This window comes from Cydia pomonella, chromosome 9, assembly GCF_033807575.1.
Source record: "Cydia pomonella isolate Wapato2018A chromosome 9, ilCydPomo1, whole genome shotgun sequence".
Classification (NCBI taxonomy): Eukaryota; Metazoa; Arthropoda; class Insecta; order Lepidoptera; family Tortricidae; genus Cydia; species Cydia pomonella.
The window spans coordinates 8,831,148-8,842,724 of NC_084711.1; positions in this window are offsets into that span (position 1 = coordinate 8,831,148).

Genomic DNA, 11,577 nt, shown 5'->3' on the forward strand with positions numbered 1-11,577 from the left:
TGTTTGGTTTGTAAAAATTAAACTATGAAAGGTTACTAGGTTTTTGTACATAAACAGGAGGTCGATTCGAAATTAACAATTTGTTATGGTATGAAAGTGGTTTTGATAAGACCTTGACGATCGTCTTGGTGATTAGCGCGCTCTCACGCATGACTTACACTTCATTTTGCATGCGCCAACTGGCGTGAGCGATCTTCAGTATCATATCAAAATAAAATGAAAATCGTAACAAATGTTTTAATCTGAATCCGGCTCCATGTTACTATAATATTCAGTAGGTATGACAAGAATTGAAGTCAAAACGAACTTTTTCCTTGTAAGAAATCTCTTCAAGCTAAACTTTGAGTCTAATAGTCAAAGTGACTGAATAGGAAATTCTAAGATTTGGATAGACAAATGATACAAGAAGATAGGATAATATAGTTCTTCTATATAGTCAGTCGAAGAAATATAATAATTGACCGAGCGAGCGCGAAGTTTCAGCTTGGGCGAAAATGTATTCATATTATGTCTGGTTGTCCGGCAGTTCTCCTCTACCTACTTGTCACGTTTCCTACCTACTTTTCATAGTAACCGGATTTTATTGAAACCGAACCTTCGGTCGAAACATGATTTTTATGACAAAATCGAAACTGCGGTAGAACACTACCGAAAATACAATCTTGTAAGTTTCGGTGAGGCCCGAGGGCCGATATATAATTTTTATACCGAAAACTACCGAAACCGACACTTAGGTCGGACACTAATTTAAGATCTCATCGTTAAAAGTTACAGTTACACCATAATATTCGTTACAGTTCGTTCGGTATTCAATACGTAATCGTATTTAGTTTTTCGTCGTATTCGATTTTTTTCCTCGTTAGTTGAGTAATACATTTAATATTAAATTTACGATGGAAAAAGCGATGCATTATATTGTGATATTCTAATGTTTAATGTCTTTCGGCAAGACAATTCACTTTCTTTGACAAAATGAATTCTTTATATGCCGCTACTGGGTGTGAAATGCTTAATATAATTTAAAAAAAACTATCATACATTTGTTTCAATGCCATTTGATATATTATTATATGTTATAATGTAATTTTTATTATACGTTTCTTTTGTTATATTGTGATTTCAACTAAATTGTCATTCATATAATGCCTATTGTAATATAACTTTTAAGTAGACATGTTGTATAATTACTTTTGTTATATAATATTTTTGTATAACGTAATACTTTATACAAATTTATCAAGTATAAATACAAATGTTGTACGAGTATAACATCTGTTGTCATATTTAATTAAATGGTAACGTAAAGTATTACATAATTTTAATAACAAGTAGTACGCAGGCCGAATAATTAAGTACAGATTATACCCACCGTACCTATTTTTTCAAGGTTTTTGTTTCTGCGGGGGCCGCAGTTCAAACCTTACTTAAACCACTTTTTGCTAGGTATTTTATTCCACGGGGGGTCGAAGTTCTAACTTAACCTAACCCTCCTTTTGGTAGGCAGTTGGGTCTAAATTCTTTTCGTTGTCTTGTTTTTGACCACTCTGTCACGCTTTTATCTACGTCTTCTAACTTCTATCAAATAAATAAAAAAGTCGGGTTATATAAATTGTATATCTTTCTAGGTCTAGATTATATTTTACATGAGATAAATTAAAAACAAAATTTAATATCATACAAAAAGCTCCACTCCGTCGTATGTTTTGGGGACAAACAATAATTTTGACTCATTTATTCGTTTGTGTGGAATGGCAGTTCCAACCTAACCTAACCCATTACTTAGGTATTACGGTAGTATGTCATTTATTACGTTATTAAAAATAACGATGTATCAAACTATAATATATGAAAAGTAATAATAAAAAACCTAGTGCACCTGCCGCTACTCGTGTATGTGAACCTTAACATGTTGTTGGCTAAAGCGCTAATAGAATTCACCGAAAATAATTCTGTGTTGTTATATTTGTACAGTCAGCATCAAAAGTAGCGGATGAAACAACGCGCCAAAAGTATCTGATATTCCATATAACTTTTCCAAATGTAAATAATTTTCTAACATTCGCGTTCAAAAATATATCTTTTACAGTCTTAGTTGTTCTTTATTAAAGACATCACTTTTTGTTAAGCTGTTAAAGAATGGTAGATACTTATGAAGCTTTATTTGATCCGCTACTTTTGATGCTGACCGTACACCTACATACTACGTCTCAAGAAATACACAAATATGGAGCATTTTCCGAGTAAATACAATATCACCTTTTTTGGTTGCCTACTTAGTAACCGACTATGTAATGCTATTTTGTATGTAAGTTGTGTAAAAAATGGATAATCTTCTTGCTGATCTTGGTAAAATACACCGATTTATGAAGAATATATGGATAGGTTTATTACAAACGTAATACAATGAACTAAACTAAAACTACTATATAAAACTAAAAATCTAAACTAAATCTGAAGAATAATATTAATCTTCATTATTTGATATGTTTATTCGTAAGTACGAGTATAAGTATTTTAATTTACTCTGTATTTATCTAGGTATTTTTATAAGTAACAAACAAATTAACTACTGAGAAAAAAAATCCCCCTTCTTAGGGGTACCTCCTGCCAAACCGAGTTGGTTGTAGTAGTTACCACTCGGGTATTTCCTCAGTTGTTACCAGTGGGAACAGGGGGTTGATTTTTAAATTTCGAGCGTGGATTTCATGTGGCTCCTTCTATATTTCTCCAGTAATACGCATTAAACTATTAGAGTTGAAAATGAATGGTCAATAACAATAGATTCCCAAGTTCTATTACTCGTAATTCAAAAATATCAATTCGTCGTTTTCCACAGATAACGATTCATCATACATTCTACGACTCATCTCTTTCCGCACAAACTCTACTGTGTTGTTTACTAGTGGGTATATAGCCCTGGCATACTGTTTTGTGAAGTTTGTTCTTTTTTTTAGACAGGGATTATTTTTATACTCGGTTTATCAACAGAAAATATGGGAGTCATAAAACTATTTATGATCTTATATTTTTACACTTACCTACCTACCTACGTAAAAATGCGTGGTTCACAATTTAAGTTTGATTTGGTTCTGTGTTGTGTTTTTAGGGTTCCGTAGCCAAATGGCAAAAAACGGAACCCTTATAGATTCGTCATGTCCGTCTGTCTGTCCGTTTATGTCACAGCCACTTTTTTCCGAAACTATAAGAACTATATACTATTCAAACTTGGTAAGTAGATGTATTCTATGAACCGCATTAAGATTTTCACACAAAAATAAATAAATAAACTATAAATTTTGGGGGTTCCCCATACTTAGAACTGAAACTCAAATTATTTTTTTTCATCAAACCCACACGTGTGGGGTATCTATGGATAGGTCTTCAAAAATGATATTGAGGTTTCTAATATCATTTTTTTTCTAAACTGAATAGTTTGCGCGAGAGACACTTCCAAAGTGGTAAAATGTGTCCCCCCCCCCTGTAACTTCTAAAATAACAGAATGATAAAACTAAAAAAAAATATGATATACATTACCATGCAAACTTCCACCGAAAATTGGTCTGAACGAGATCTAGTAAATGGTACGGAACCCTTCATGGGCGAGTCCGACTCGCACTTGGCCGGTTTTTACTTTAGTATTTACCAGATTTCAGTTGCGATTTTTTTTATTTCATTGATTTCACTTTTTGTCCTGTTTTCGTCGTTTATTGGCGTAAATACGTTTCAAATATGTTTCCAAAACAGATACCCCATATTTGAACGTTTTTGTGTAATTATTATTATTTATTTATTTTAATGAAAACTATTTATTTAAGATGAGTAGGTACAATTAACTTAAGTAATCTATATACAGACTTATTCACTAATTTATTATGTAAGGAACTAATCTTAATTTGGTCCCCGCACTAGGCAAGCCTGGATCGTGGAGGCCAGTACTTGGTGTGATACAGATATTAATGGGAGGTCGGTTGACACAACAGTCAAGTGAAAAAACTTATATTTTGGAAAATAATTATTGAAGCGTTAGCGAAGGTCTCCGTTTTGACCCGGGAAATCGTTTTGATTAGGGTCGGCAACGCGCATGTAATGCCTTTGGTGTTGCAGGCGTCCATAGGCTACGGTGACTGCTTACCATCAGGCGGGCCGTATGCTTGTTTGCCACCGTCGTGGTATAAAAAAAAATCTGCTTTCGTATGTCCGGATGTTCTCTACAGGTCGCTATTCTCAACCGATTCTCGTGAAATTTTGTGAGCAGGTTCAGTAGTTAGATATAATGTTTCTGTCGTTTTGTTTTTTGGAAAATATTCAAAATGGTAGAAATTGACATAAGGTCTATGACACTTTTAAGGCCATTGTGAGTACGCTGTGATAAAGACTCAACGAAGTATTTTTCGTTTTTACATTTTTTAAGCGTATGAATCTTATCGCGAGGTCTACATTTCACAAAGTCACTAAATAGTGTAAATAACAATCACAAACATGCCTAATTATATACTACATAAATTCAGTGGCAGTAAACAAGTATTCGTTAATAATATTTTCAGCAAAAATATGAGGTTAAAAGAGTCATTTAGGAGAAGTCACTTAGGCGCATCATGTATCTGTCAACGCGTCATATCATACGTCTCGATGCCCGTGCCGGAAAATTGGCACGCGATGAGGCAAATATCCGATCGACCTTACCTTACCTTAGTTCAGAAGTCAATGACTTAATAATTGTTTGATATTATTTGTGGGATGCTTCATAAAACAAAAGAGACACCACGATGTGTATACACGGTGCTACATGAGGAAACCGAAAGATTTTGACAGTGTATTACTGTTCACATTTAGAGACTAAAATGTCATATAAACTTTTCTCGATTTCGCCTAGTTTCAGAGTTAATGCCAGTGAAAAAAAAAACATCTTCTTATCGTAATTTAGTGCAAAACGCCTTTTTGGTCGCGATGATGACATTATGGGGCGTAGTCTAGATGTCAAAAGTGACAAGACCGAAATTTGACAGCAATTCAGGGACGAATTATGCTGTCCCTTTCTAATGTATGGCTGTATTCCTTTCAGTCATTTAGCGTTGTCAAAATTCAAGTCATTATCTTATCTGTGGTCGTGCATGTATACTATGTATATGGACGTCAAGTTGTGCCAACCCTAATAATTGCTCGGAGCAACGCTGCTGAGCCGAACGGAGCCGGGAAAGCCAAAACTCCGAAAGGAGGAGTGTCGCTCCAAAGGTTCTACATAGGTCAACTGGACCCGATAAAAGTGGATTCCCTCGAGAATGTCGATGTATACGTTTTTTGCGTCATAAATGGCCGCATGTTTTTTACGTTAACTTAGAAGTTACATTTTTTCATAGTTTCAAGGGTAGACCTGAATAAATTTATGGTTTTAATTTCAACTCGATACCTCCACGCGTTCCCAGGATAAAGGGTATTTTTATTATAATTATGTAGTCAACTAGGAACCCTTATAGTTTCGCCATTCAATATGTTCGTCCGTCTGCGGCTTTGCTCCGTGATCGTTGCCCCCCCCCCCCCCCCTCTAACTTCATGGGTCCAAAAAATATGAAAAAAATCATAAAGCTTAATAAATACTTTCGAAAACGAGTAAGTAAATAGTAAATTTTTTGTTGGATATAAAATAATAATTCAGCCTATATACGTCCCACTGCTGGGCACAGGCCTCCTCTCATGCACGAGAGGGCTTGGGCTATAGTCCCCACGCTAGCCCATACACGTATATACAGATATTGGAAATATCTTGCATTATGATACGATCACTCGCGCTGATTAGTGCACGCCAGTTGCACTTACAGTAGCGTTAACTACTCGTCATCATACCTACATGTGCTTGTATTTGAAGTATTTGAACTTTAATAACTGTCAATAGAGTTGAATATTATAAACACCTTATGCACCTTCGTATGCACTAATGATGGTCCCACACTAGTATTAGTAACTATACTATGTATCACTGTTACTTATGTAGGCTTATGTGGGTAGGCTTATGAAGTAAAAGTTACTATATCACTATTTTGGAACTAATCCACTCAAAGCATTTTATGATGTCAGAGTAGGTATGGTACCTAACTAAATTGATTACTCTGATAGCTTCAGTTGCCATTAAAACAAATGTAGTTTGATACTTACTGCGCGGGTACGAGTATCAAATAAATCAAGTGTATTTTTGTGGGTATGGTGCAGGTTATTTTCAGCTTCAGTTATGAACTCACCAGTTGTAAAACTGTATAAATTCGGGACGGTTATAACGCTCGCTTACAGCTCGCGCGCACAATATCGCCTCGTGTGTAATGACCAACTTAGCACACTTGTATCATAATGTACTATTAAATACATATGTTTTGGATACCTATGTGTTAAAAATGCTAAAGTTTGAAAAGTTTAATTGACTGAAATAACATGCGACGTTCGTACGTTTACGTTAAAATACGATGGGAAAGGATAACCATTATTCACTAAACCTGTAGATAAGTACGTAAAGTTTATTGCGGCAGTAATTGACCCCTTCTGCATAGAAGTATATTTGCAGGAAAGTCAACTATCTCCGACCTCTACACTGCACATATTGGAACTCCTGCCCAAACGGGGTCTTTAATTGCGAAGGAAAGTAGAATATCGAAATTTTGCTATTGTGTTAAGAAAACAGTAAGTTTTATAAGACCAGTTGCTATTATTCAAACAAAATAAATCTGTTATCATTGTCGATTGGTTGTTTACTTTAAACTTTTGGGTTCCGTACTTTGTAATACACAGGTAGTATAAATATAATAATAAGAAGCATTGTCTTCTTTCTGAAAGTCAAAGTGGTAACTTCTCAAGTTATCCATATCAAAACTTTATTTTTAATCGTAAAATATGTATTGTTCATTTTATTCCGTATTTTATTAATTCGGAGATGTAACGTATACTACATGAACAGAAATCATTAAAGTGAGCTCGCCATTTCCATACTGAACTGGTTTATGAAAAAATCTAAAACTCCATCACGCCCCGTTTTCCCGGCGAGTCACCGAACGCTGAAACTGCGAGTTACTAAATCCCTAATGTACACACACACCCACGCTCTGTCTCGTTTGTTTATAGAATTGTGCACGGCTGTGGAATAATATGTTTTAACGTGAATATAATGCCTCTACATCTGAAGCTATAGCCCGGTTGTTTTATTGTGTGTAAGCGATTCCGAGCTTTATCTCGTATAGCTGGTTGCTGGATAATCGTGTATAAATAGCGAACTCCGCTGTCGATGTCTTGCGGCCCGCCTTGCTTATTTTACGAGCATTCTATACCATTGTTCTATTTTATGCTTCCATCATACGTTGTTTAGATTACACTAACCGCGATCACCGTCTGTGATTGGCTAACAGGTACTTAGTCGGCCGCGTACTATTGAAATAAAGTTTTGTTTTGAAACACTTTTTCAGCTGATTTCGTTGCGGATTTTAACTAATGGCTCTGTTTTCTAGAACGGATATCGTAAATAGTTCCAATTACACTGAAAATTAATTAAAGTAGATATTTAGGTACTATATTATAATCGTGTGGTACCTAAGGTAGGACGATCAGCTAAAGTAGCTTTATAATTAAGTTATAATATGGCGACCGGTCTTAGTGGTTAGTGAGTAGTGACTGTAGTGAGCCTATGAAGCCGATGGTCCCAGGTTCGAATCCCGGTAAGGGCACTTATTTGTGTGATGAACACAGATATTTGTTCCTGAGTTATGGGCGTTTTCTATGTATATGTTTATATAAGTATGTATATCATCGCCTCGTACCCATAGTATAGTACAAGCTTTGCTTAGTTTGGGGCTAGGTCGATTTGCGTAAGATTGTCCTCAAAAAAATGTATATATGTCGCAGTACGATAGATAAATCCGTTACATAGTTATAACCCTAGGGATATAATTATATGTCGTAACATAGTTATACGAAAGCGGTTCATTACTATCTTACTAGGAATATAACTATAATACGTCTTTAGTTTAGTGATATAGTTATATTACTGGATTAAGTTTAGTGAAATAATTGTAGGTAGGAGTGCGGCGGTGCGGCAGAGGTATAGTTATATCCCTAGGGATATAGTTATATGCCGTATTAATACGTATTATAACCATATTCCTAGTAAGTTAGTAATATCTTACTAGGAATATAACTATAATACGTTTCTAGTTTAGTAATATAACTTTATATTACTGGATTATGTTCAGCATTATAATTGTAGCAGTGTAGTGCGGTGGGTCCGGCGGAGTCGGCGGCGGGGGCTTCCCCGCACGTCGCTCGCTAGTCGCTGCCACAAGCAGTCAGTCGGCATCAGTTGTTCGGCGTTCACGTCACGGTTTCACGAAAGCTGGCGCGAGATTTGACAGAATTTCTATGAAAATAGTTGTCACTCAGTAGAAATCTCGCGCCAGCTTTCGTGAATCGACCTGTACTTTTACGTAATGTTGCTAAAAAGTATTACAACTCATTGCAACCAACAAAGTTGATTTTGTAAAAAAATAAAAACGAATATACTTACTGTTTTTCTTTGATTCCCTGGCAGATTTATAACCATTTAACCACATTAGTTTCGTTAAATACCGTATTATAGTTATATTCCTAGTAAGATATTACTATCTTACTAGGAATATGATTATAATATATCACTAAACTAAAGACGTATTATTGTTATATTCCTAGTAAGATAGTAATGAACCGCTTTCGTAAAACTATGTTACGACATATAATTATATCCCTAGGGTTAATACTATATAACGGCTTTATCTATCGTACTGCAACATATATATATTATTTATTAAGAAACTTATTATTATATGTATCTCTTTGGATTTCACGGGCCTATAAATCCCGGTCTTTTGATAGGCTTGCGTGTGGATATAGATCCAACACAGCACAGCAGGCATTGGGACTATTGCAGAAAAAGTGAACAGTACCTACAACGATTCTATTCCCAATTAATTATAATAATACCCTAATTTCTTTCAAGACAATAAAGGTAACGCTAGTGTATAAAGGAAACGGCTCTAAAAAAGAACTTAAATCTTATAGGCCTATATCAATAGTCCCGGCTATATCGAAAATATTTGAGATGAGATTGTGTGACCGACTAATCAAGTTCCTGACAGCCAACAGCGCGCTCTGTGAGCAGCAGCACGCTTACCAAGTTGGCAAGTCTACAACCGGCGCCGCTCGCCTTTTGAAGCGAACTGTGTTAGAACACCTAGAGAGCAGGAAACGCTAGCTGCTGTTTTCTTCGATTTGCCACGTGCCTTTGATTTGGTCTGACAGTCTCATTGCAAACAAAGCGGAATAGTACTCAAGTTGCTCAATTCCTTCCTGTGTGACAGAGAGCAATCGTCTGACGTCAAGAACAAGAAGTCGATTCTTGTCCTCATATGTAACAGATCCGTACCGCAAGGGTCGAATATTGCAAATAATATCTTCCTTATTCTAGTGAATGAACAAAGTTTAGAACTCACCGGCACTAATTCCGTACTTGTGGAGAATAATAAAATCTCTATCGTTAACCATGTCCAATTTTAAGGTTCGACTGGCAACTGCATTGCAACAGTATTGCCACTCTTGTGTGGCTTGACTGCTGACAGGAATCGTCCGTTTCTTATTCAAAAGAAAATTGTTAGGAAAATGGCACGTGTCGCTTTGTACACACCAGCCCAGCAGCTATTCATCTGTTTTTATATTATTCTAGAAGTTGCCAAGTACGTCACAATCTTGAATGACGACAGCATACAATACGACCTCGATGTGCCGAAGCACCGTCTAATCTAAGGAAAGCTGCCAGTAGTTTGCATGTTTTAGGTCTTAAGATTTATAACAAAATTCCTACCAATATTAAAAGCACTAAAACACACTTAGGCTTTACCCTAAAGCTGAAATCACTCATGCTACCCAAGGCCTACTATTCTTTTTCTGAATTTCTAACGGAATGAAATTAAAATTTAATTTAATGTATGAATTATATTGTGCACAATAATGCTGAAGTTTCTCATTTTCAATTTTTTTTTTTTCCAAATATGTATATTGATCATAATTATTTTATGTACCTGTAACTGTTATATATAATCTTTGTAATTGTAGGTATATTAAGTTAACCTGACAATGTATAATCAATACTAAATCATTGAATATGAATATGGATTGAAGTTTGGGTGGACAATGAGACTGGGTTATTTATTTATTTATTGCAAAAATGACCGGATTTCCCGCCCACTAGACGGGCCCCAGAAACTGCCGCCGTGAAGACGACCAGGAGCAACACCGGTGTGAGCGGCTCAGTAGGGGTGCCGAGAGGTGTAGGCCGCATTCAACCCAGTGGCTGATAACAGCCACTGTGTCAACTCGCTTCTTATTGCATGTTTCACTTCCATACCCCTGGAGCATATATATGTAGCTCTAACGACTCCTCTCTGGACGGCCAATGAAGGCAAGCCAGAGCTGAAAGTCCTGTGTGTCACGCCGGACACGGAGACCCTGACCAACTCTTGGGAGCACTCTGGCCCGTGGGGTCGCTCCCCAACAGCTCGCCACTAGCTGTCCTGCAGGCTTATTATTATTATTCATAATACTTACTATGTGGTCTAACTCTACTTCTTCTTCGGCATCCTCAGGTGTGAGATTGTTCTTCCATGTCCGCTATCACGACGCCCGGCCAGCGCTTCTTAGACCTACCGCGTCCGCCTGATCTAGGGCCTGATCTAGATCGAGGCATCTATTTCCGACATAGTCTACTGGTCTGCGGCTTATCTACCATATCACCATATCATCGGAGGCGACTTTCCTGTCCTTCAGCTTATCCGCTATGTCACGGATTCAGAGGCTGCCACGGATGTGTTCATTACGTATGCGATCTAATCACGTAACGCCACACATCCATCGCAACATCTTCATGTCGGTGACGTGAAGCTGCTGGAAATCGCTTCCGAGGACAGGCCAGGTCTCACAACCATATAGTAGGACTGGGCGGATGATGCTCTGGTACACAAGGCCCTTTAGCTTCACGAGTATCCTGGTGTAACAGATGAAAGCGGTTACTTCTGCTTGTCCTCATCTGTCAGTGCAATGTCATCAGCGTACATCATAAGCCACGGAGATGGTTCGTGGAATTTCGCTGAAACAACGTCTAACACTATACTGAACAGAAAAGGATGCAGAGCTGAGCCTTGGTGAACGCCAACTGGGATCGGGAATGGGTGAGTATCGCCAACGGCGGTCCATACCATGGATTCCAAGTTGTGGTACATGTCTGGGATAATGCCAATATAGGTTGCGGTTAAAAAGGTCAGTAAGTATGATCAATTGTGTAATGTGAGATAGAGAACTTGGTATATTTGTGACGTCACCGCGAGAACTTTGTATGTAGGTTACAAAAAAAAACAAATAATGTCCGGGAGTTACAACTGCAACAGATGGGCGTACCGGACCGCGACTTTGGTCCAGTCAAAGTCGCGGTCCGGTACGCCCCCCTCTAAGCTGTTACAGCTTTTAGCTTTTTTTTTACATTTCGTTGTGCTGAGAGTTGGCAATTGGTTTAAAGACTA